This window comes from Lepisosteus oculatus, unplaced genomic scaffold (genome assembly GCF_040954835.1).
Source record: "Lepisosteus oculatus isolate fLepOcu1 unplaced genomic scaffold, fLepOcu1.hap2 HAP2_SCAFFOLD_40, whole genome shotgun sequence".
NCBI lineage: Eukaryota > Metazoa > Chordata > Actinopteri > Semionotiformes > Lepisosteidae > Lepisosteus > Lepisosteus oculatus.
Window position 1 is genome coordinate 2,216,444 of NW_027167934.1, and position 25,039 is coordinate 2,241,482.

Consider the following 25,039-nt stretch of genomic DNA (forward strand, 5'->3'; position numbering starts at 1 on the left):
AATGCGGAGCACTTGTTGGACTGGCATCGAAAGGACGTGTGCGCACGGAGCGAGCCTTCCCTGCGGCGGAGCGCGGGAACTTTCTCCCCCCCTCCCGCTGCAGGAGTTGTGTGCACTGCAGCGGTGCCGAGAGAAAAGCACAGAAGGCAGCAGGCTCTGGAGAGCAGGTAAGAGACGGAGCCTTGTGGGCAGGCGAGCAGGCCCGTTTTTTGGAAATTGCTGAAAAGGTTTGTTCGGTGTGTGGCAGGCGCACGTCGCGAGCTTGCGTGGCGATCTGCCGGTCTGGAGATATGCAAATGAGGCCGAATTGCATCCCGGGACATGCTGCGAATGCGCAACGGCGACTGCAGATGTGTAGGAAACGGCGCGCTCGTTTTCTCGTTTTGCCCACACTTTTGAGTGTTAGTGTGGCGTGTGAGTGTGTGAAAGAGTGGGCCCAGCAGGAGGCGGTGGCGTGCGGGGCGAGGAGGTGGCCTAGGCTGCGCGATTTGTGCTGTGGGTGCGGGCCGCTTGCAGGGGCCTGTTTAACTCATACTTACCTGGCAGGGGAGATACCTTGATCAAGAAGGAGGTTCACCCAGGGCGAGGCTTGGCCATTGCACTCCGGCTGTGCTGACCCCTGCGAATTCCCCAAATGTGGGAATCTCGACTGCAGAATTTCTGGTAGTGGGGGACTGCGTTCGCGCTCTCCCCTGATGTGCTTGGTCCAAAATCAGATACGGGAGGGTTAGGACACCACGAGCTGCGTGGCTGCGGAAGGATCCCGGTTCGACAGGAGTGGACGCCGCTGCTGGTTCTCGCTGGCTTTTAGTTAGGGGTCCGGAGAAGCATCTCAAGCTAGTTCCACTACTCCTTCCGGACGTTCATTCCCTTTTCAAAGTCAGTCGTTTTGCTGTAGTCTGCGTTCTTTAGGCTGATTATCGAGGTTAGCCTTTATTTGGTCATGGGGGGCCTCGGTACTGTATGCTGAGTCTAAAGACAGTTTCACCCGTTTTCTGATTGCTCGGTTCTGTACCAGTGCAGACATGTCAAACAGTGAATGGCTGTACCTCTACTGTATCCGTGCTCAATGAATGAAATCGGTAACAAATGAATATATGTCTAGTTATACGAAAAACAAGTGGTTTATCGACTCATCTTCATTTGCAGATTTAGAGGCAGCTTCGATATTCGTTTTACAGACGGGTTTTTTTTTTTGAATATGGGTCACACACATGCCACAGCAACAAAACATCTCTAGAGATGAGGCTATAGATCACCTTTCCATCCTGCAGGTTTTCCTCCCAAAGCCTACGGCACCAACGGCGACCCCTGCTGGCCGGGAGAGCAAAAGCTTACAGCACCTGGTATTCCCAGGCAGTCTCCCACCCAAGTACTAACCAGGCCTGACGCTGCTTAGCTTCCGAGATCAGACGAGATCGGGCGTGTTCAGGGTGGTGTGGCCGTAAGCGAAAGCCCCAGCGCCTGACTCGCTACTTGAAGCTGTGTGTGGCGGGGGTTCCGTGCCCCCCGAGCGGGACTGAAGGATCGTTCGTGTGCAACTCTTTGGAAAGGAGCTGCTTTCCAAATCGCATTGCGTGCCTGGATGTTGGCGAATGCGCTCCCTTGTGTTGACTCGTCCCGCACTGGAGGAGGACAAACAATCTGCACGGAGGAGCACCAGGCAAGTCTTCACCAGGCAAGTCTTCAGTGCACAGCACTCTGGAAACATTTCGGGGCTGTCGCGTGTTTATTTCAGCACGTAAAGCGCACCGGTCCAACACGTCGGCCGGGCGCGCGGCGCCTCCGCCCTGTTGCTGCCCCTGCAGCTGCTTCACTTTTCCCTTTAGTTGCCATCGATTTTTTTGTAGTGCTATACATATACGATTGAGGTATCTTAGAGTTCTCCTTCGAAGACCCAGCACTCTCTTTTCTTTTCCTAGTGTTACTCATATCGGACTTTTTAAACCTAAAAAAAAATCGTTTTTTTTTCTTTCAATTATAACTGAAGTTTAAACAACTAGTGTTAAGTCCTTATTTTTCTGTAGTCAAAAAAAGCAAAAATTAATATTCAGGTCATGAAAAACTCAAAAAAACTCCCCAACCACTAAACTTTACCTCCCACCTGAGCGCCATCTTGAACGCCCCTACCACCAGAGAATGCTCACGATTTCGGAAGCTGTCTCCGGGACGTGCTGATTCCACACATCCTGAATAAATCATGATATTGTTAGTTGCTGTAGCTAGACGTTCAAATGAGTTTCATGGCCAGATGGACTGTTTCCTCCAGCGGTATAATATTGCAGTGAGACAGCACGATGCCTGCAAGACTATGTCACGCTAAACGCCACAGATTGCGTTTGTCCGTTCGTGTCAGTCGTCCCGCAGCCACGGGAAGTGGGACACAAACATGCTGCAATGCTTTCAAGACGTTAGGATTTGTTTGTGCAACATCCAAGAAGAGTACTTGTGGCTTGAATGTGAACTGTACGTGCCCGCCCCCTTTCCTCTGTAGTGCATGAGTTCCTCCCGGCATGCCCTTCGTCATTGTTCTGTCATCTTGTATTTAAAGGGTTGTATTTCTGCTGCTGAAAATAAGCAACGGTTTTCTCACAACGCCCTTTGTTCCCAACGGAGCCCTTGTCTGTCATGAAATTCTTCAAAACCTCAAGCTAGAAGAAGAAGAAGACGACAAATATGAAGCGTTACAGCAACGACATGCCATGAGACGATCGATAACGATTTCCATAGGATCCCCGCGGTTGCCTGGCAACCGTCAGCTTTGCGCAGTGGCAGTATCGTAGCCTGTGAGGTTTAGCCGAGGCGCGATTATTGCTAGTTGAAAACTTTTCCCAATACCCCGCTTCCGCCGGTTTGCAATACAATCGGCGAAAGCAATTTTTGACAGTCTCGTCAGAGACTGAGCAAGGTGTTTAAAGACAGATTTGGTCACGGTGATATCATGGTAGAAAGAAACGAGCTTGTTACGTGTCAACAGAAACGCTCTTTAGCTCTTTCAGCTTTATGCAGAGAACAGCGTCTGTCGAGATTACTTTTGTGTCAGCGCGAAACGCCGTGTGCTGTCAGTATGATTTCATATTGCTCATAGCGGCGCCTGGCTTTTGTCTGTCAAACGTTAGGTTGCGCTTCTTCATGCTGCATCGTCGGCATGAGTGGAGCATTTTAAACGTCTGTACTTACTGCGCCCCATAAGAAATCGTTTGTCCCCATTCAAAAGAGATTGTGCGATGTCCTGCAGCGTTCGCAAAGCAAACCTTTGACAGTTTGAAAAGAGGAATTTATTCTGCTTCCTGTGCGTGCAGTAGTTACAAAGTTGAACGTCTTTACACGATCTGCTGCAGTTTTCAGTGGGTGGGCTTTGTCAAATGGCTTGGAAAAACGCACTGTGTTTCGGCTCGGGAAACATCATGAGCAGTGTCCTGCATGTTTTCTGTGTATAGCTGTCTTTTAACGCATACAGAATTCATTCGAAATCATTGATTTCTCCAATTAACAAGGGTCCCTTTTTGAACCTGCCAGAAGCATTCTTTCAATGTAACAGATTTACTCCGGGGAAGGGCAGCATGACATTGAGAGTAGCTCAAGCTTTCAGCATCTTTATCTGACTGCATGTATGCAGACACTGCTCAGAATCCCCTGTAAGATTCTCCTTCAATTCCGTTTTGCAGTGCTTTAGTTCTTTCAAAAGGCTTCGCTTTGCTAGTCACAATCCAAGGCTCATGACAGCATTTGAAAACATTCGCAACTGCGTTGGCCGGGAATCGAACCTGGGTTAACTGCTTTGAAGGCAGCTATGCGCAACACTGGCTCGCTCCAGAATAAATCTCGCGTCGAGGGCATATTTTTTTCCATTTTACCGTGAGTCGGGCTCAGCTGCACAGAGGAGAGAGCAGAGCAATGAGGTCACGGGGACAGGGGAGTCACACGCTGGCGGTTTGAATACGCGGAAGATCACTGAGGGATCCACAGTATATGGACCCTCCGTGCGCCATCAGTCCACACTCCGGACTCTGAATCCTGCCATCCGAGTTAAGATCTCGGCGGAACCTGAGGCGCAGTTCCTTTTAAAACGTAATCTGGTGAGCATTTCTAGAATCGTACTTGTATAGATGCAGCCTTTAATGTGTTGCTAGGTTAAAATTGATGACTTCTTGTATTTCAGTAGGCAACTGCCCTCTTGATTTCGGATTTAATTTCTTTATTACAGGGGCGCTTTTATGAAGAAAGAGTCATGTTCAGGTACTTTGCTTGATGGAGGAAGCTCATTTCGGACTCTGTGATCTGCTCACCTGGAAAGGTCTGCTATACTACTACAAGAGAGAAGTAGAGTCTGGAAGAAGGGACAATTTTATGATGCTTTGGAAGATAATGTTTTTTTTTTCTTATACTGAAAATGAAAGGTAGTTGTTTCTATATGGACTCAGTCTTTGGAATTTGTATATTTATATATTTCAGTGAACCCTCAGCCATTCCTTCTGTATTGTAATTCAATTTCTCTTTTAAAATTCCTTCCCCACTTCTAGGACCTGCAGTTGCTGAACTCCACAATGGCTTCTATTGGAAAGTCTGTGACTGAGACCAAGTAAGTGTTCACTTTTTTATGAAACCATTATTTATTTAGGAGCAATGAGCAATTCTTATATAAATGCAATAAAATCATTATGCTCAAACTATGAGAGAGAAAATTAAGGATAATTTAAGAAATCAGTCTTAGCTTGTTTCTATACACAGATGGTATTATTTATTTTCAAAGGAAACCCGCGCGGATTCCCCTGGTGTGCAAGATGTACCTGAATACTCTTGATCAGCTTCCTGCTCACTTGAAGAGGGCGTGTATGAAGCACGCCACGGCAGAAAAGATCAGGATGGCCTCTCAACAGGCGAGGGAGGACATGATGAATCACCTGAAGAACGGGGTCATCGTGGATTACCACAGAATAGAGATCGTGTCTGGTGAGGCAAACAGGATAGTGGTTGTAAGACTGCTAGAGTCCTTGGGCCTTTTTGTACATGGGAAGCCTGAAGACACATTGGCAAGGTGAGAAATTTTAAATCTGTAAGGCTTCTGTAGTTTCTTTTTGAAATCATTGTTACAACATATTATGTAAAAGCATGTTGAAAAGAATCTACCTGCATTCCAGCGGCCCTGAGCAAGAGGCCGCTGTCCAGGAGGAAGAGATGCCAGAGGCTGCTCTAGAAACTGAAACAGAAGCGGATAAGGAAGGGGAAGATGTGAGCTCTGAAGAACTCTATCAGCAGTAAGACTTTTTTATTTTTCAGATGTATCTATTTTTTACTAAAATTCTAATTTGTCTTATAGGTATAAAATGTTTAAACCGGTGTTTTATATCCTTACAGGCCCTCAGTAGTTAAAAAGTATCAGCAGGCCGGAAGAGAGTGGCCCAAGCTGGACTCTATAGAAAGCACTCCCTGGATGCTCCTCTCCTGATTGGATTCAAACAGTACCTTACCAAGGATCTGGGAGTGGCAAATTATTCTCAGGAGGTATTTATTTTTTAAAGGCATTTAAAATTAAGCAATGGTATCTTCATTGTAAATGTTTTTATTTCTTAGCTTAAAATTCACCCATGTGAAATGATGTCAGCCATAAACATCATGACTCTATATTTCCTACCTGAATCTATTCTACTTAAATTATTACATTATACACAATTTGAGTTCATTTTAAAAAGTAAAAGGTAATGAAAGGAATGCATTTTCATAAGAAAGATAATACCGATATGCATGTGATAATCTTCCTTATATCATGTAGTGCGTCATTTGGACACTTTGTGGGCTTCAAATACAAAGAAAATCATGTTCTATGGTACAAGATAAATACAAAACTTAAGCTTCTTTATAAAGCATAAGCAATCATTTATTACATCGCTTCTTGAATTAAATCTTTTGACAAGAGGTAAGACTTCTGTTACATTTAAACCCATGTTTAGCTGTGTTTTTTAGATTTAACTGAACCAATTTCTGTGTGTGATAATGTCCTTGAATTCTGACAACATCACACTAAATTACATGATATAAAACAGCTAATGTTTCTAGAGATAAAGTTTCTGAGATGCTTCTAATTACTTTTTATTACCAGGGACAGTTTAATTCACCTTGTACAGTACTGTAAGACCAAGATACTTTTTTTAAAAGTTATTTAACATTTTATAGAACTTTGTCTACTATGGCAACATGATGTGCTTGGTGAAACTTGGAAAAATACTGCTTGGCCACTTATCTTAAGATAAAGATAGGATAAAGGTTTATCTTTTGCACCTACCTGACCCCCAGGGAAGGCCAATGCTTTCTAAGTTGATGGTTCCCTACAGTAGACTGTACTTTAATTTCAAAGGTAATGTATATTGACCCAAATCAGTTTTGGAATCCAATCTACTGACGAGATGGAGCACATCCTTTTTTCAGGATTTTAGCATCATACGTTTGGTATATTTAGTCCCTAATGCTGAAAGAAATGATCATAGAACATTTGGACACTTTGTGGGCTTGAAATACAAAGCAAATCATGTTCTATGGTACAAGATAAATACAAAACTTAAGCTTTTATTTTAATTAGATTTGTTTATAAAGCATAAGCAATCATTTATTACATTAATATATGTGAAAATAACATTTTAGCATCATACGTTTAGTATATTTAGTCCCTAATGCTGAAAGAAATGATCATAGAACATGACATCTAACCTTACCTGCGGTGTTTTTAATCCCTATTGCTCAATGCACGGTGAAAGCATTCCATACATGTGTCTGACAATGAGGAATGGGCCCCTGAGACAGTCATTTGCCTGTTTCACAAATGATCGTATTTTACTAGAGATTCTGTTTGGGATTCAGATGTGCATTCGGACAGCAATCCTTTTCGAGAAATGATACGTTCTGGATGAGGTCAAAGGTGCTGGAACACTGTATCTAGGATGTGTTTGCAGAGACTGTGTGTCTCCTGCTTCAACGCAGTGATAAACAGATGTGCTCCTTTAATTTATTGGTACATGCCCAGGGCAGTAAGCAGTCTGAGGATTTATTTCCAGATGGCATAGAGCAGTGAAGCAGTGAAGTAGTGCAAAACACTGGATCATTATATTATTAGAATCTATTCTACTTAAATTATTACATTATACTCAATTTGAGTTCATTTTAAAAAGTAAAAGGTAATGAAAGGAATGCATTTTCATAAGAAAGATAATACCGATATGCATGTGATAATCTTCCTTATATCATGTAGTGCGTCATTTGGACACTTGGTGGGCTTGAAATACAAAGAAAATCATGTTCTATGGTACAAGATAAATACAAAACTTAATGTTTTATTTTAATTAGATTTGTTTATAAAGCATAAGCAATCATTTATTACATTAATATATGTGAAAATAACATTTTAGCATCATATGTTTAGTATATTTAGTCCCTAATGCCGAAAGAAATGATCATTTGTTTAACATGCACGGGTCTGTCTCAAAGGATGCAGTACTCCTGAAGGGTCTCAAACCCTACATTTCGGATGCCTAGCTGTATCCCTCACATGTGGCACCTCAGAATGACTTCTAACCTTACCTGTGGTGTATTCAGTCCCTATTGCTCAATGCACGGTGTACATACTGCATACATGTGTCTTGAGAATGAGGAATGGGCCCCTGAGACAGTCATTTGCCTGTTTCACAAACAGGGACCTGGACCTAGACCTGGCCCGTACAGGGCTCAAACCCGCGACCTTGGCGTTATTAGCACCACGCTCTAACCAACTGAGCTAACCGGCCTCACGACAGTGCTCCTCTCTGTGCTGCAAAAAATCAAACTCAGGGAATTTCTTTTGTCCTCCTTTGAATAGAAAGCCGTGTAATTCAGTGTACGGGCTTTCTCGTGCAGTTTCATGGTTCTTGTAACCCAAATCCTACACTGGCCTGAAGTGCCCCCCCATTTCACAGCATTTTTCAGCTGATTTAAAATGTACCTAAAGGAGAAGCATTATTGAAGACCATCAATTACCAAGAGCTTTTGTCAAAGGTTTTGGTGGTCATTTTGAATGACCACAGAGCGCTGTGACCTCGGTTTTACATCTCATCCAAAATTCAGCGCCCTTTTACAACACAGCGTCTCCGTCACTATACTGGGGCATTGGGACCCGCACAGACCTCAGGGTGAGCGCCCCCCCGCCGGCACCATTAACACCGCTTCCAGCTGGAAGCTTTGTTTTTCCCTGTAGCTCATCCTCATCCAGGTACTGACCTGGCTCACACCTGCTTAGCTTCAGTGGGTTTTCAGTTGCGAGTTCCAAGGGGATGCAAGTGATGGAGCCGCTCGCTGCAAAAGCCACTGCATTGGCCGGGAATCGAACCCGAGCCTCCCGCGTGGCAGGCGAGAATTCTACCACTGAACCACCAATGCTCAGTGCCTGGGCCTTCAAAAAAGACGCTTTTTTGGTGCTCTGTGCAAAACGCGTCGACATCTGCTTCCAGCTGCAAAATGCCATTTGCGGACGCTGAAGAACTTATTTCCAAGGCAGCGGGTACAAGCGATTGGGCGTTTTAAAACCACCAGGAACAGCAAAGAGGCGCGCTTCTTTGCTTGTGCCGAAACACACCGACTGAAGGCGGACAACGTAGTCGGCAGGATTGGAACCTGTGCGGGGAGACCCCGATGGATTTCTAGTCCATCGCCTTAACCACTCGGCCACGACTACAGCAAGCCCCGCCGCCGCTGCGTTCTTGCTACAATCTTACCTGGATCGCGAGGCGCCGGCGGAAGCCTATTTCAAAGTCGTTCTCCGTTTCAAAAAAACATTTCCAAAATACAAGCCTTGCAGACAGACACGCCTCAGAGGACTTAAGGGTGGCTTCATGTCGGAATGATAAAGTCTCCCCGTCCGGACATGAAAATGCCACTTTGTTACACACAAAAAAAGAATCAACAACAGAGAAATGCCCACAAGCATTTGAAAAGCCGCACCACGTCGCACTTGAAATAGCTCTTACATTAGTGGTAGACACAGGAATCGCCTTTTTATTTACGCTCTTACCAACGCGATGGAAAGCAAAACAAAGCAAAGCAGAGCAAAACAAAACGAACAAACGAAAACCCTCAAGTCCCGCACTTGCATATAACGCTGTTACGTGACCAAGCGGTATTGTACGTCATCCTAGCACTGCACCCCGGGTCGTACGGAATATGGGAACGAGCACACGCCACGAATCGTCTCGAATCACTCCCTACAGCTGTAAGGCGCCTTGAAGCGTGCACCCCCAACATTCTTCTTTGCGCATCTGTGAAAGGTAAACTCTTGAGCAAACTCTGAACCAGCTCTAAGGAAACTAATCCGATTAGACGTTACTTTGACTCATCCTTTAAGGGACCCTTGTTAATTGGAGAAATCAATGATTTCGAATGAATTCTGTATGCGTTAAAAGACAGCTATACACAGAAAACATGCAGGACACTGCTCATGATGTTTCCCGAGCCGAAACACAGTGCGTTTTTCCAAGCCATTTGACAAAGCCCGCCCACTGAAAACTGCAGCAGATCGTGTAAAGGCGTTCAACTTTGTAACTACTGCACGCACAGGAAGCAGAATAAATTCCTCTTTTCAAACTGTCAAAGGTTTGCTGCAGGACATCGCACAATCTCTTTTGATCGGGGACAAACGATTTCTTATGGGGCGCAGTAAGTACAGACGTTTATAAAGCTCCACTCATGCCGACGATGCAGCATGAAGAAGCGCAACCTAACGTTTGACAGACAAAAGCCGGGCGCCGCTACGAGCAATATGAAATCAAACTGACAGCACACGGCGTTTCGCGCTGACTCAAAAGTGATCTCGACAGACGATGTTCTCTGCATAACGCTGAAAGAGCTAAAGAGCGTTTCTGTTGAGATGTAACCCATTGGGCAAAAGACGTATAATATACGTCCATTAAACGCATATCTTAGACGTCTAAATGTGGTCTACAATTCGTCTAGAATGAAATTCTAATATACGTCTAAAGTTAAACGTCAATTATACGTCTATATTTAGACGTTCATTATACATAAATGGTTGGAGTTCTATTATACGGATAAATTTAGAGGACTATTATACATATATGGTTGGAGTTCCGGATAACTTTAGAGGTCTATTATACGTATATGGTTAGAGGTCTATTATACGTATAACTTTAGAGGTCTATTATACGTATATGGTTAGAGGTCTATTATACGGATAACATTAGAGGTCTATTATACGTATATGGGTAGAGGTCTATTATACATCAAAGATAGATTTTATAGGTGTAGAAACAAGTAAAACAAGCCAATGATTAGGTTTAGAAATGTATTCTGAAAATACACATTCACACCTGAAACATATGTATTTCAAATTATACATTGTATACAATCAATCAACAATCAACATATGGGCAATAATCATAAAAACACAACTAGTCTTAAACTTCAGCTACAAATTCTGGTAACATGGCAATATACAGTATAGTAATGACAAACACAAAACTAATTACATTAACACACTAACTCAAAACCACATTTTGATTCAAATATACATTTTAAAATGTACAACTTCTATATTTCCAAGAAAAAAATATTACATAAAATATAAAATATTACAATGGAAGTTAAGACGATTTTTGTCCACTATTTGCAAACCCTGTCTAATTGTCCTAACAGTTAGAACCAAAAACCTATTATTTTCAGAGTCCAGATCTCTTGGCCCCCTGCCTTGCATATGCATTCTTCAAGTAACACATTGCGTGCTCCTTTATTTCTTTTTCTGTTGATGTAGGGTGGGACTTCAGCACCGCAGCTAGGAGAAAATTATATAATATTACTTCCCAAATAAATGATGATTAATATCTTCTTTAGTATAATCTAAAAAATGAACGGTTTACTAAGCTCAAAGCTGAAATAAATGTATAGAATTTGGCTTGCATCATAGCAGTTGAGCAATAAAGTCTGTCCTAATTAAAGAGTACCCAAAGTTTGAAAGTACAACATAGAATAAGAATAAGAGAAACGGCAAAACAATTTTGTGTCATCTTCCCCATTCACACTATATTATGTGCCATTTTTTTGCTTATTCACATACTATTTTAATCAAAATAATATTAAGAAAGATCTGTATGTATTCAGATAGTATTATTATTGTTCATACTTACTCGTCAAAAGAGGATTGCTGAGATATTTTCGGATATACTTCTACGTTTGAAAAACGTGTCCAAAATGGTGACCAACGAATACTAGCAATGCATTGTGGTATATAACCGGAAAATATGCTGGGTTCGATATTTTCTCAACGTATGCGTTTATTAATGTTGTCGATATTATGGTTGAAATTTAACATTGATAATACATCGCTGCTATGAGCTGATGTGCAATTTTAACGCATGCAATAAGTAAGGATCGGTCACTGTTGTATGGTATTATATATAATGACATTATGGAATAGGATGGGGACAGGCCTGGCATCACGGGGGGAGGGGGGAATGTCGCCCCTTCAGTTTTGGGCAAAAAGTTTTACCTAACTTAATTTGCACCCTAAAAAAATAGTTGTACTTTGTCAATGGTCAGACAACACTAAATGACACGAACAGTCACTCAGTCTGTTTGATGGGCAGGAGGGCTATCCGTCCAGGAACTGCACATATTATTGAGTGTCAACATTACGATCCTGTTTGCTCAGGTGGACCGATTCCTTGCAGTAGTTTATCATTATACTTAAAATCGTTATATAACTAGGACTAGTTATAGCAGTCTGTGCTTTCTGTTGGTTTTACAACATTTTTTTCTTAACGATTCAGAACGTCCATGTAGCTGCAAAAATGAACGCTTATGGTACTTTTCGCTCCAGGCAATACAAACCTTGAGAGTGACGAAAAATGTGAAACTGAACTTCATCGCAAATACCAGATTGCTAGTCGTTATCTTCTATCATGAAGCACTAATCAATGGCATAGCTGCGAGATTTCATTTGGGTAGCTGCACCGTACAGCTCCGTTTCAACCGAAATATCACTCCCCCCTCAGAATTTCAGACGCCCCCCTACAGATTTTTCCTCGGGCACCGCGCACTGATGGGGGACTTTTGTCAAGAAAATAAAAATAGAAACTCTATAGGCACTCAAACATTTTACTGTTTTTTTTCAGGCAGGTGGCAAGACCCCCTCAGCAAAACCCTTGTATGCCAAGCTGTGGGCATTGATTCGGCGAAATTACGGCTATACGTATATATACGTCGCCTCGACGTATAATCAACGTCGAATTGCAACCGTAAAATCGACGACATGAATAAACGCATATATAACGTCGAAAAAACATCTAACACAGTGCCTGAGGCTTTTTACTGTATGTATCGTGTGTGCCGCAATTAGGAGTATACGGCACTCTGCACAGTGTACGAAGTAAATTATTTTCGCAGTAATTAATTTATTATATTTACTATATTTATTATACACGTGTAAATTATTTGCTGCGAAAATAATTTACTTCGTACACTGTGCAGAGTGCCGTATACTCCTAGTTGCGGCACACACGATACATACAGTAAAAAGCCTCAGGCACTGTGTTAGATGTGTTTTCGACGTTATATATGCGTTTGTTAATGTCGTCAATTTTACGGTTGCAATTCGACGTTGATTATACTTCGAGGCGACGTATATATACGTATAGCCGTAATTTCACCGTAAATATACGTATATTCGACGAATCAATGCCCACTGGGAACAAGCTCGCTTCTTTCTACCATGATGTCACCATGACCAAATCTGTCTTTAAACACCTTGCTCAGTCTCTAACGAGACTGTCAAAAATTGCTTTCGCCGATTGTATTGCAAACCGGCGGAAGCGGGGTATTGGGAAAAGTTTTCAACTAGCAATAATCCCGCCTCGGCTAAACCTCACAGGCTACGATACTGCCACTGCGCAAAGCTGACGGTTGCCAGGCAACCGCGGGGATCCTATGGAAATCGTTATCAATCGTCTCATGGCATGTCGTTGCTGTAACGCTTCATATTTGTCGTCTTCTTCTAGCTTGAGGTTTTGAAGAATTTCATGACAGACAAGGGCTCCGTTGGGAACAAAGAAACCCGTTGATTCTTTTCAGCAGCAGAAATACAACCCTTTAAATACAAGATGACAGAACAATGACGAAGGGCATGCCGGGAGGAACTCATGCACTACAGAGGAAAGGGGGCGGGCACGTACAGTTCACATTCAAGCCACAAGTACTCTTCTCGGATGTTGCACAAACAAATCCTAACGTCTTGAAAGCATTGCGGCATGTTTGTGTCCCACTTCCCGTGGCTGCAGGACAACTGACATGAACGGACAAACACAATCTGTGGCGTTTAGCGTGACATAGTCTTGCAGGCATCGTGCTGTCTCACTGCAATACTATACCGCTGGAGGAAACAGTCCATCTGGCCATGAAACTCATTTGAACATCTAGCTACAGCAACTAACAATATCATGATTTATTCAGGATGTGTGGAATCAGCACGTCCCGGAGACAGCTTCCGAAATCGTGAGCATTCTCTGGTGGTAGGGGCGTTCAAGATGGCGCTCAGGTGGGAGGTAAAGTTTAGTGGTTGAGGATTTTTTTTGAGTTTTTCATGACCTGAATGTTAATTTTTGCTTTTTTTGACTACAGAAAAATAAGGACTTAACACTACTTGTTTAAACTTATAATTGAAAGAAAAAAAAACGATTTTTTTTAGGTTTAAGAATTTCGATATGAGTAACACTGGGAAAAGAAAAGAGAGTGCTGGGTCTTCGAAGGAGAAGTCTAAGAAACCTCAATCGTATATGTATAGCACTACAAGAAAATTGATGGCAACTAAAGGGAAAAGTGAAGCAGCTGGAGGGGACGTGGAAAGAGTGCTTGAGATGCGCTCAAGTGAGACTCAGCTGCCAGAGGAAGAGCCGGAGTCCCTGCCCAGCACACCTGTGAAAACCCCGGCAGCCAAGAGAGGAAGGGGCGAGCTGACGCTGGAGGAGCTCCAGACCAACATCTTCAACATGATGGCACAGATCATGGGTGAGCTGAAGGAAATGATTTGATCTAATACAGTCGCAATCGAAAGTCTTAAAAAGTCCATGGACTGTGTGTTTAAAGAGGTTGAAGACTTAAAGAGTGAAGTAAAAGTTCTTAAACAAGTAAATACCAAACAAGAAAAGCATATTAAAGAACTTGAATTGAAAGTGAACGATGTAGATAGATACCGTCGATGATGGAATTTAAAATTATTTGGAGTTAAAGAGGAACGTGATAAGGACCTTGTTGCAACAGTGAAGGGTATCTGTAAAAGGACCCTGCCGGACCAGGAGGACGTAATATCGGCCTTTGACTTTGTTCACAGGCTCGGGAGAGCGAACATGTCTGAGCAAGTGCGCCCCAGATCGATTATAATACAGTTCACCAAGAGGACGGCGAGGGACATGCTGTGGCGAGCGGCGAGGGGGAATGAGTATTTGAATGGGAACAAACTGAGGTTTGCAGAGGACCTGTCTGCCGCGGACAGGAGCACCAGGAACCAGCTGTGGCCCCAGGTTGAAGCTGCCAGAAGAGAGGGGAGGAGAGCCTACTTTGTGGGAGCGAGGGCCTTTGTGGACGGGAAGGAGATTTGCTCCCAGTGACTGCTCAGTTAATGATTATGTTTGGTTATATTTGTTATACCAGTATATACTAGTGTTTCTTTAGTGTTAGTTTGGAATGGTGTAGTTAAGTGTTAAGGACTGTTATAGTTCTGGTTCTTTGAAAAACTCAATAGTTTAGACAGTCTTAGAGTTAGTTATTTGCTTTTGTGTATGTCTTTTTCATGAATGCCAGAGGTACTCGAAATGTTGTTAAAAGAAAAACTGTGTGCTGAGTTTTATTTTTTACAGGAAACGCATGCATGTTGAAACTAAAGTTTATAAATAATTGAGAAATATTAAAGCAAGGAAAATATGATACGTGTAAAATATACAATTTGATCACATAATTACTTAATTACCTCTGGTAGTTAAATGCTTTTTTCTGCTGCGTTTTTTTTCTCTTGTACATGACTCCGATCCTCTTGTTGTATTTGTATTTGTAAATTCTATGTTTAATAAAAAAAAAATTAAAAAAAGCATTCTCTGGTGGTGTCCTGCAGGCTTCCTGTGGGTGTGCGTTGGTGGTATAGTGGTGAGCATAGCTGCCTTCCAAGCAGTTGACCCGGGTTCGATTCCCGGCCAACGCAGTGGCGAATGTTTTCAAATGCTGTCATGAGCCTTGGATTGTGACTAGCAAAGCGAAGCCTTTAGAAAGAGCTAAAGCACTGAAAAACGGAATTGAGGGAGAATCTTACAGGGGATTCTGAGCGGTGTCTGCATACACGCAGTCCGATACGGGTGCTGAAAGCTTGAGCTACTCTCAATGTCATGCTGGCTTTCCCCGGAGTAAATCTGTTACATTGAAAGAATGCTTCTCGCAGGTTCAAAAAGGGACCCTTGTTAATTGGAGAAATCAATGATTTCGAATGAATTCTGTATGCGTTAAAAGACAGCTATACACAGAAAACATGCAGGACACTGCTCATGATGCTTCCCGAGCCGAAACACAGTGCGTTTTTCCAAGCCATCTGACAAAGCCCGCCCACTGAAAACTGCAGCAAATCGTGTAAAGACGTTCAACTTTGTAACTACTGCACGCACAGGAAGCAGAATAAATTCCTCTTTTCAAACTGTCAAAGGTTTGCTTTGCGAACACTGCAGGACATCGCACAATGTCTTTTGAACGGGGACAAACGATTTCTTATGGGGCACAGTAAGTACAGACGTTTAAAAAGCTCCACTCATGCCGACGATGCAGCATGAAGAAGCGCAACCTAACGTTTGCATTCCTAGCAAATTCCTTTTATTTTTTGATAAATAAAGACAGTCTTGTTTAACAAACAACACACACAGCATTTTACATTGTCAATTCAATTCAAATCAATGTATTTCTATATAGCGCCTTTCACAACAAGGTTGTCCCAAGGCACTTAACAATGCAAGTTGTTAAGAGCCTTGTGTCTAATATGCCGCCTAGGTTACGTGCTGTCTCTTTGAGGCAAATGTTTAAATCCTCTGAGTTAAGTGCTGAAGTTATAGTAGTCCTATCAGTATTGTTGCCTCCGATCAACAGATCCTCATTTTTCTCAGAGTTGAGTAACAAAAAGTTTTCACACATCCAAGTATTTCCTTCCTTAATGCATTTAACTAAACTGATAATAGAAGAGTTGTCGTTTGGTGTAAACAAAATGTTTATTTGAGTGTCATCAGCATATGAATGAAAGTTCATATTATTTTTTCATATTATCCTACCTAGCAGCAGCATGTAGAGAGAGAGAGCAATATTGGTCCCAGCACTGATCTTCTGGTACCCCAAATTGAACTGGTGACATTGATGAAGCAGTACAATTATTAGATATTTGAACATAATGAAAACGATGAGTAAAATGTGAAGTAAACCACTGAAGGACGGTTCCAGATAAGCCAACCTCAAACTCAAGCCTGTGTAACAAAACAGAGAGGTCAACCGTGTCAAAGGCAGCTCTAAGATCTAGAAGCACAAGCACTGTTGCATTCCCCACATCAGTAGCTAAGAGAATATCATTTACGACTCTCGTTAATGCAGTTTCAGAAACCAGACTGAAATTTCTCAAGTATATTATTTGAATCCAGATACGATTGACGTTGGGCAACAACTATTCTCCCAAGACTTTTAGATTGAAATGGGACCTTTGAGACAGGCCTGTAGTTGTTAAGAACTTGTGGATCCAAATTTGACTTCTTAAGGAGCGGTCTAACAACCGCTACCTTAAATTGATCAGGTACAACGCCTGACGCAAGCGATGCATTCATCATACTAATTATAGGTCCTGCCAGTCCTTCGAGGGAATCTTTGACTAGCTGAGTGGGGATGGGATCTAGCGAACAGGTGGTTGACTTTGTCTTATGTCTGTGTTTATGAGTCCACCATAAGAAGAAATCTGAACAGGAGTGGTGATCATGCGAGGTCACCATGGAGGAAACCACTGCTCTCCCCCCAAAAAAAACCACCACTGCCCCTCTCAAGTTTGCTAAAGACCACATGGATGTTCCACAGCAACTCCTGGAACAATGTTCTGTGGACAGACGTGACAAAAGTTGAACTTGTTGGTAAATGTGCACAGCCTTATGTTTGGAGATAACAAAACACTGCATACCAACTCCAAAACCTCATCCCACCTGGGAAGCATGGCGGAGGCTGTACGGCTTGCAATCATCGAGGGACCGATGAATTCCAAGATGTATCAGGAAAATCTACAGCAGAATGTCAGGGTGTCTGCCTGTGATCTAAAACTCGAAAGACGCTGGGTCATGCAGCATGACAAAAACAAAGGAGTACATCAACAACAGAGTGGCTGAAACAGAAGAAATTCCGTATTTTGGGATGGCCAAGTAAGAGTCCTGACCCCAATCCCATTGAAGTACTGTGGCGTGATCTGAAGCAGGCCGTTCAGCGCAAGACATCCCAAAAATATACATGACTGAAACAGTTTTTCATAGAGGAATAGGCCAAAATACCTCCTAACCGCTGCTCAGGTCTGACCAGCCGCTACAGAAAGTAGGGGTTGAGGTTTTTGTCATAAAGGAGGTTCCACTAGCTCCTTAATATAAGGGTTCACGTACTTTTTCCATCAATGACCTTGATTGTTTAAACCATTTGGTCAATAAAGAAACAGCAATGTCAAATGTTGGGCGTGTGTTGTTTGTGAAATCAGACTCTCTTTATTAATTATTATGACTTAGATAAAGATAAGATCACATGTTAGGAGCCATTCATGCAGAAATCCACATCATTCCGAAGGGCTGTTTACAAAAGTTTTTCTCCCAACTGTATGTGAGAGAAAAGCAGAGACGCTCACTGAGTAAGGTGGGGTTGTAGCTTTGCAAATCACAAGGACATTTGTACGCTCAAAATGGGACAGGAGCACCCCAGATGGGACTCGAACCCACAATCCCTGGCTTAGGAGGCCAGTGCCTTATCCATTAGGCCACTGGGGCACACTGGGGAAAGTTAGGCAGCAGAAGGTTTACTGTGACCTGAGAAGGACTGGCATCCAATCACGGTGGTACACACACACACGCTCTCACTCATCTGAGCTACACGGCTACCAAGATGATCTCAGGTGCGCCGAGCTGGTACGGAACATATTGAACTGATCGACGGCGAATTGTCTCTCAGACGGGCTTTTCACCTCTGAGCTCCCTGACTGACAGTGATCAGCTAGGTAGTGAAACAGTCAGCTGCTTCTAAGCCTTAAACAGCTGCATCGCGGCGCTTCCACAGAGAGATGATTTGAAAGCCAAACATCGCCCATTGGGAACACCTTACGATCACTAGTTTAAGAGACTCTTAAGGTCTTGCAGAGGTGCCTGTCTAATAGCATGCGCTTTGCAAGCTATAGGTGTTTAGGCTGAGGCAGAATGCCTGTTAACAAAATGTTTTTCTAAAGGGGCCTCGCACTCTTTTCCAAGCAATGGTCACCATCCCCACCGAGTGTCACAATGTAGTCATGTCCTAGGACGTCACCTGTTAGTCTCCATTTGTCTGCCACCAACACTTTAGGTTACGGGGTCACAACCGCACCCCGGAGACCAGAGGAGCCGTTGGCGTTCTGGCGGCGCAGATTGGGCTGAAGGTGGGGCGCTTGAATCTCGCTGTTGGAGGCCGTCTGAAACTGACCCAAGCCTTTCCCTTGAATTAAATGTAAATAAGAAATGAACCCCAGATGCACATGGAATTAATCACGTGTTTCCTTTGAGCCGTTTCAGAGACTGCTCCAGAGTTTACCTTGCACAGATGCGCAAAGATTAATGATGGGGGTGCACGCTTCCAGGCGTCTTACAACTGTAGGGACTGATTAGAGACAATTCGTAGCTTGTGCTCATTTCCCTCTATTCCCCGTGTTGCAGTGGTAGGATGACGTAAATTCCTGCTTCGACACTTAACGGGATTATAATCAAGTGCAGGAGCTGAGGGCTTTAGTTTTGTTTCGTTTTCCATGGCGTTCGTAAGCGCGCAAATCAAAGGCAATTCCTGCGTCTAACACGAATGTAAATGCTTTTGAAAGTGCAGTGTGGTGCAGCTTGTAAAATCCTTGTCCACATTTTTGGTTTGTTGATGTTTTTTCTGTCTGCCAAAGTTGCATTTTGACATCCGGACTGGGGGACTTTACCATTTGAACGTGAAGCCAGCCTTAAACCCTCTGAGGCGTGTCTGTCTGCCGGCACGAATCTTGTGAAAGGTATTTTTTTTTAACGAAGACCAACTTTAAAAAGGTTTCCGCAGCCACCTCGCAGTCCGTGTTTGATTATAGGAGGAATGCGGCGGCATTGAGCTCGCATTTGTCGTGCTCGAGTGGTTAAGGTGATGGGCTCGAAATGCGTTGGGGCTTCCCCGCGCAGGTTCGAAACCTGCCGACTCCGGCGTCTGCCGCACGTCGCCTTGTGCCTGCGCGGCAGAGGCGAAGTGCCGCTTCTCCTTTCCTGGTACTATAACAACGCGAAATCGTTTGGACCCGCTGCCGTGGAAATCAATTCTTCAGATAACCACGCATTTTGCGTTCGCACCTCTGGTGCTCTACTTATGCCTTTGAAAACCTAATGAATAAAGCTGAAAGAACCGACACGATATGTAGGTGCTGGTAAAGCACGCAGTAAAGAACTGTTAACAGCAAGGGTTTCAGTGGGTTAACTGAGGAGAAGGCGTGATCGCTAATTGTTGACTTTTTATTTGGTGTTAGAAACACTCTTACTGTGCATGACGTGCAACAAATGTAGCCACAGAAATTGCATCACGCTTTCATGTATGCTATTGCAGACACCAACGTTGCCTAGATAGAAAACCGAAATAGCCGTGGGTTTGCTTGCTGGTCTGAAGGATCTCTCTTCGAATCTCTATCATTTGTCAATGAAAGTAAAAGGCGCTGCAATCTCATACGTTCAGAATCAAACCCGCAGCTGTTGTTCGACTTTATTTCTTGACTAATTACAACTGAGTGTCGCATGAGCAGTTACGTAAACTTGTCTGGTATATTTGAACACAAATGCCGTTCTTCAATTAAAACTAACAGTACATTGTCAGGGACATTCAGTTCTATACAAACAAGAGACAGACAAGAGAATATTTCTACCGTTCATGTGGACTACGTGTTGACTTACTGATCGGAATAATTGAAAGGTTCGGGCTCATAGCCGATGCAGTGCGTGCTAATTAGAACAGCAACGCTGAGCTCTCAGCACCGTACTGAGCCCAGGTGTTTTTCTAAAGCTGTCAGGTGCAGTTCATTTACATGAAGGAAATCTCTTACTGGGTACGATTACAATTCAGTAAGTAGCACAGACTACTTAGGGAGTAGCCCGATGCGTTTAAAAAACGACCCGAGCCAGGCAGGAGTCGAACCTGCAATCTCCTGATCCGTAGTCAGACGCGTTATCCATTGCGCCACTGGCCCTGGTGTAACACTGCAGGACTGTAACCCAGTGAGATCAGCACTGCAACTAGTAAAATATTACCCCCGGTCCATTCTTTTCCAAAAGTGAGAAACACCTGTTTTCTACATCTTGTCTGTTTTAAAACCATATCTCTTTAAACCAAACCAAGAGTTTGTCTTTTGCACTGATATTCTGATTCATTTCGATTTCAAAGAAAAAAAAAACATTATCTTCCAAAGCATCATAAAATTGTCCATTCTTCCAGACTCTACTTCTCTCTTGTAGTAGTACAGCAGACCTTTCCAGGTGAGCAGATCACAGAGTCCGAAATATGCTTCCTCCATCAAGCAAAGTACCTGAACATGACTCTGTCTTCATAAAAGCGCCCCTGTAATAAAGAAATTAAATCCGAAATCAAGAGGGCAGTTGCCTACTGAAGTTCAAGAAGTCATCAATTTTAACCTAGCAACACATTAAAGGCTGCATCTATACAAGTACGATTCTAGAAATGCTCACCAGATTACGTTTTAAGAAGGAACTGCGCCTCAGGTTCCGCCGAGATCTTAACTTGGATGGCAGGATTCAGAGTCCAGAGTGTGGACTGATGGCGCACGGAGGGTCCACATACTGTGGATCCCTCAGTTTTCTTCCGCGTGTTTAAACCGCCAGCGTGTGACTCCCCTGTCCCCGTGACCTCATTGCTCTGCTCTCTCCTCTGTGCAGCCGAGCCCGATTCACGGTAAAGTGAAAAAAAAGATGCCCTCAACGTGGGATTTACTCTGGATCGAGGATAGATGTCACCTTTTTATCGTTGAACAGGATGTATGTGATGTGGCGACTAGGTTCAATTTTGTATCCTCTTTAAAAGATTAAGGACTGGGGTGAGCGTGATTTACCACCCTTTCAGCTAAGATCCCGACATGAGCACCGTTTAAGCTGCATAGACTCGGTCGTTTAACTCTTCTCCATTAGCAGGGTTAAGGTTAAGGAAAAAAAACATTGCTGACTTCTTTTTTTTTGCCAGCCGCTAGCGCTGATTAGCAATGTTTGTATTTCATGTTTTGCAAATTCCATCAATTTTAAGAAAAACAAGTCGCGTTAAAGACAGGAAATGAATACTTGCATTTAATTAAGTCTAGCCGTAGGCGGTTGTCTGTAAGGACCAGTTCTGTTCGAGAAGACAGAACAAAGAAGGCACCACTGGAATTCGGACTCAGGATCTCCTGTTTAAGAGACAAGCGCTTTAACCAACTAAGCCACGGCGCCCCGGGAGGGTTGTCCTTTTGCAGCCACTTGGACACACCACTCAGACACATCTGCATTCGGTGTGTGCTCCGCCTGCTCGCTGAGCAAGTTGCCACCTTTACATACAATAGCAACATCGACACCAAGAGAAAGGATGACAAATGGCTTTTATCTGGAACTTTTCATGTCCAAGGAGCTCAATGTGCTTTCTGTGTACAACAGGGCCACTGAACTCCACACTGGCCACTGAACCACAGCAGTGGCTTGCTGGCTTGACATCTCCCAAGGAAAATGTTGAAATCGCATGTGGAACAGGAAAATGACCCTCGAGTACGAGGGGAAAAAAAAGAAAAAGATCATCTGGAGCGTGCCAACCCATGTCCGGACAGCCCAGTTTCATTGACGAGGTGGCTGAGTGGTTGAGGTGATGGACTGCTAATCCATTGTGCTCTGCACGCATGGGTTCGAATCCCATTCTCATCGCTTTCCATGTCTGACACGTGTGCCTGTTCGACGTCGGCCCTCCTGTTGTTTGCTCTGGTGCTAGAGCCGTACATTTTCTAGCGGTGGCTGAACATGGTATAGTAGGCCAACGTCGGTATCGAGCAGTGACAGTAACAGTACTTACTGCGCCCCATAAGAAATCGTTTGTCCCTGTTCAAAAGAGATTGTGCGATGTCCTGCGGCGTTCGCAAAGCAAACCTTTGACAGTTTGAAAAGAGGAATTTATTCTGCTTACTGTGCGTGCAGTAGTTACAAAGTTGAACGTCTTTACACGATCTGCTGCAGTTTTCAGTGGGCGGGCTTTGTCAAATGGCTTGAAAAAACGCACTGTGTTTCGGCTCGGTAAACATCATGAGCAGTGTCCTGCATGTTTTCTGTGTATAGCTGTCTTTTAACGCATACAGAATTCATTCGAAATCATTGATTTCTCCAATTAACAAGGGTCCCTTTTTGAACCTGCGAGAAGCATTCTTTCAATGTAACAGATTTACTCCGGGGAAAGCCAGCATGACATTGAGAGTAGCTCAAGCTTTCAGCACCCGTATCGGACTGCGTGTATGCAGACACCGCTCAGAATCCCCTGTAAGATTCTCCCTCAATTCCGTTTTTCAGTGCTTTAGCGCTTTCAAAAGGCTTCGCTTTGCTAGTCACAATCCAAGGCTCATGACAGCATTTGAAAACATTCGCCACTGCGTTGGCCAGGAATCAAACCCGGGTCAACTCCTTAGAAGGCAGTTATGCTCACCACTATACCACCAACGCACACCCACAGGAAGCCTGCAGGACACCACCAGAGAATGCTTTTTTAAATTTTTTTTTTATTAAACATAGAATTTACAAATACAAATACAACAAAAGGATCAGAGTCATGTACAAGAGAAAAAAAACGCAGCAGAAAAAAGCATTTAACTACCAGAGGTAATTAAGTAATTATGTGATCAAATTGTATATTTTACACGTATCATATTTTCCTTGCTTTAATATTTCTCAATTATTTATAAACTTTAGTTTCAACATGCATGCGTTTCCTGTAAAAAATAAAACTCAGCACACAGTTTTTCTTTTAACAACATTTCGAGTACCTCTGGCATTCATGAAAAAGACATACACAAAAGCAAATAACTAACTCTAAGACTGTCTAAACTATTGAGTTTTTCAAAGAACCAGAACTATAACAGTCCTTAACACTTAACTACACCATTCCAAACTAACACTAAAGAAACACTAGTATATACTGGTATAACAAATATAACCAAACATAATCATTAACTGAGCAGTCACTGGGAGCAAATCTCCTTCCCGTCCACAAAGGCCCTCGCTCCCACAAAGTAGGCTCTCCTCCCCTCTCTTCTGGCAGCTTCAACCTGGGGCCACAGCTGGTTCCTGGTGCTCCTGTCCGCGGCAGACAGGTCCTCTGCAAACCTCAGTTTGTTCCCATTCAAATACTCATTCCCCCTCGCCGCTCGCCACAGTATGTCCCTCGCCGTCCTCTTGGTGAACTGTATTATAATCGATCTGGGGCGCACTTGCTCAGTTCGCTCAGACATGTTCGCTCTCCCGAGCCTGTGAACAAAGTCAATGGCCGATATTACGTCCTCCTGGTCCGGCAGGGTCCTTTTACAGATACCCTTCACTGTTGCAACAAGGTCCTTATCACGTTCCTCTTTAACTCCAAATAATTTTAAATTCCATCATCGGCGGTATCTATCTACATCGTTCACTTTCAATTCAAGTTCTTTAATATGCTTTTCTTGTTCGGTATTTACTTGTTTAAGAACTTTTACTTCACTCTTTAAGTCTTCAACCTCTTTAAACACACAGTCCATGGACTTTTTATGACTTTCGATTGCGACTGTATTAGATCGAATCATTTCCTTCAGCTCACCCTTGCTCTGTGCCATCATGTTGAAGATGTTGGTCTGGAGCTCCTCCAGCGTCAGCTCGCCCCTTCCTCTCTTGGCTGCCGGGGTTTTCACAGGTGTGCTGGGCAGGGACTCCGGCTCTTCCTCTGAGTCTCACTTGGGCTGCGAGCGCTCACGTACGAGCGCATCTCCAGCACTCTTTCCACGTCCCCTCCAGCTGCTTCACTTTTCCCTTTAGTTGCCATCAATTTTCTTGTAGTGCTATACATATACGATTGAGGTATCTTAGATTTCTCCTTCGAAGACCCAGCACTCTCTTTTCTTTTCTCAGTGTTACTCATATCGAAATTCTTAAATCTAACTACCAACTACTGTTAAGTCCTTATTTTTCAGTAGTCAAAAAAAGCAAAAATTAACATTCAGGTCATGAAAAACTCAAAAAAAACTCCTCAACCACTAAACTTTACCTCCCACCCCTGAGCGCCATCTTGAACGCCCCTACCACCAGAGAATGCTCACGATTTCGGAAGCTGTCTCCGGGACGTGCTAATTCCGCACATCCTGAATAAATCATGATATAGTTAGTTGCTGTAGCTAGACGTTCAAATGAGTTTCATGGCCAGATGGACTGTTTCCTCCAGCGGTATAGTATTGCAGTGAGACAGCACGATGCCTGCAAGACTATGTCACGCTAAACGCCACAGATTTCCGAGGGTTAGGGTTAGGGTTAGGCTCTTGTTATGGCGATTGTGGCCGTCTGCTCTACGAGTCCTCGGTCTCCGCCTGTCTGATTGGCGCTCTTTTCTTTGGGGGGCGGGAAGTGTCCGGCTGCAGGGGATCTTGGGACCTCGCTTTGCATAGCGGCTTCCCAGAGTGCGTCGTTTCTGGCACAGTGTGGCCGGGTGTTTTCCGAGTTATCGAACGGATTGGGCACGCTTGCAAACC

General features: G+C 43.5%; 8 non-coding genes across 8 annotated transcripts; 3 read left to right on the plus strand and 5 right to left on the minus strand.

The window, feature by feature from the left end:
- The first annotated feature begins 531 nt into the window (after positions 1–531).
- On the plus strand, positions 532–695 carry LOC138228108 (U1 spliceosomal RNA). The gene has a single exon (XR_011185204.1). It is a non-coding gene; the product is annotated as a U1 spliceosomal RNA (small nuclear RNA).
- A 636-nt stretch (positions 696–1,331) lies between these two features.
- Positions 1,332–1,450, minus strand: LOC138228425 (5S ribosomal RNA). The gene has a single exon (XR_011185504.1). It is a non-coding gene; the product is annotated as a 5S ribosomal RNA (ribosomal RNA).
- A 1,307-nt stretch (positions 1,451–2,757) lies between these two features.
- On the plus strand, positions 2,758–2,899 carry LOC138228184 (U4 spliceosomal RNA). Its single transcript, XR_011185270.1, has one exon. It is a non-coding gene; the product is annotated as a U4 spliceosomal RNA (small nuclear RNA).
- Positions 2,900–8,332: 5,433 nt separating this feature from the next.
- On the minus strand, positions 8,333–8,403 carry trnag-gcc (transfer RNA glycine (anticodon GCC)). The gene has a single exon. It is a non-coding gene; the product is annotated as a tRNA-Gly (tRNA).
- A 4,383-nt stretch (positions 8,404–12,786) lies between these two features.
- LOC138228233 (U4 spliceosomal RNA) lies at positions 12,787–12,928 on the minus strand. The gene has a single exon (XR_011185319.1). It is a non-coding gene; the product is annotated as a U4 spliceosomal RNA (small nuclear RNA).
- Positions 12,929–15,148: 2,220 nt separating this feature from the next.
- On the plus strand, positions 15,149–15,220 carry trnag-ucc (transfer RNA glycine (anticodon UCC)). The gene has a single exon. It is a non-coding gene; the product is annotated as a tRNA-Gly (tRNA).
- A 2,757-nt stretch (positions 15,221–17,977) lies between these two features.
- trnar-ccu (transfer RNA arginine (anticodon CCU)) lies at positions 17,978–18,050 on the minus strand. The gene has a single exon. It is a non-coding gene; the product is annotated as a tRNA-Arg (tRNA).
- A 2,380-nt stretch (positions 18,051–20,430) lies between these two features.
- trnar-acg (transfer RNA arginine (anticodon ACG)) lies at positions 20,431–20,503 on the minus strand. Its single transcript has one exon. It is a non-coding gene; the product is annotated as a tRNA-Arg (tRNA).
- Positions 20,504–25,039: the final 4,536 nt, after the last annotated feature.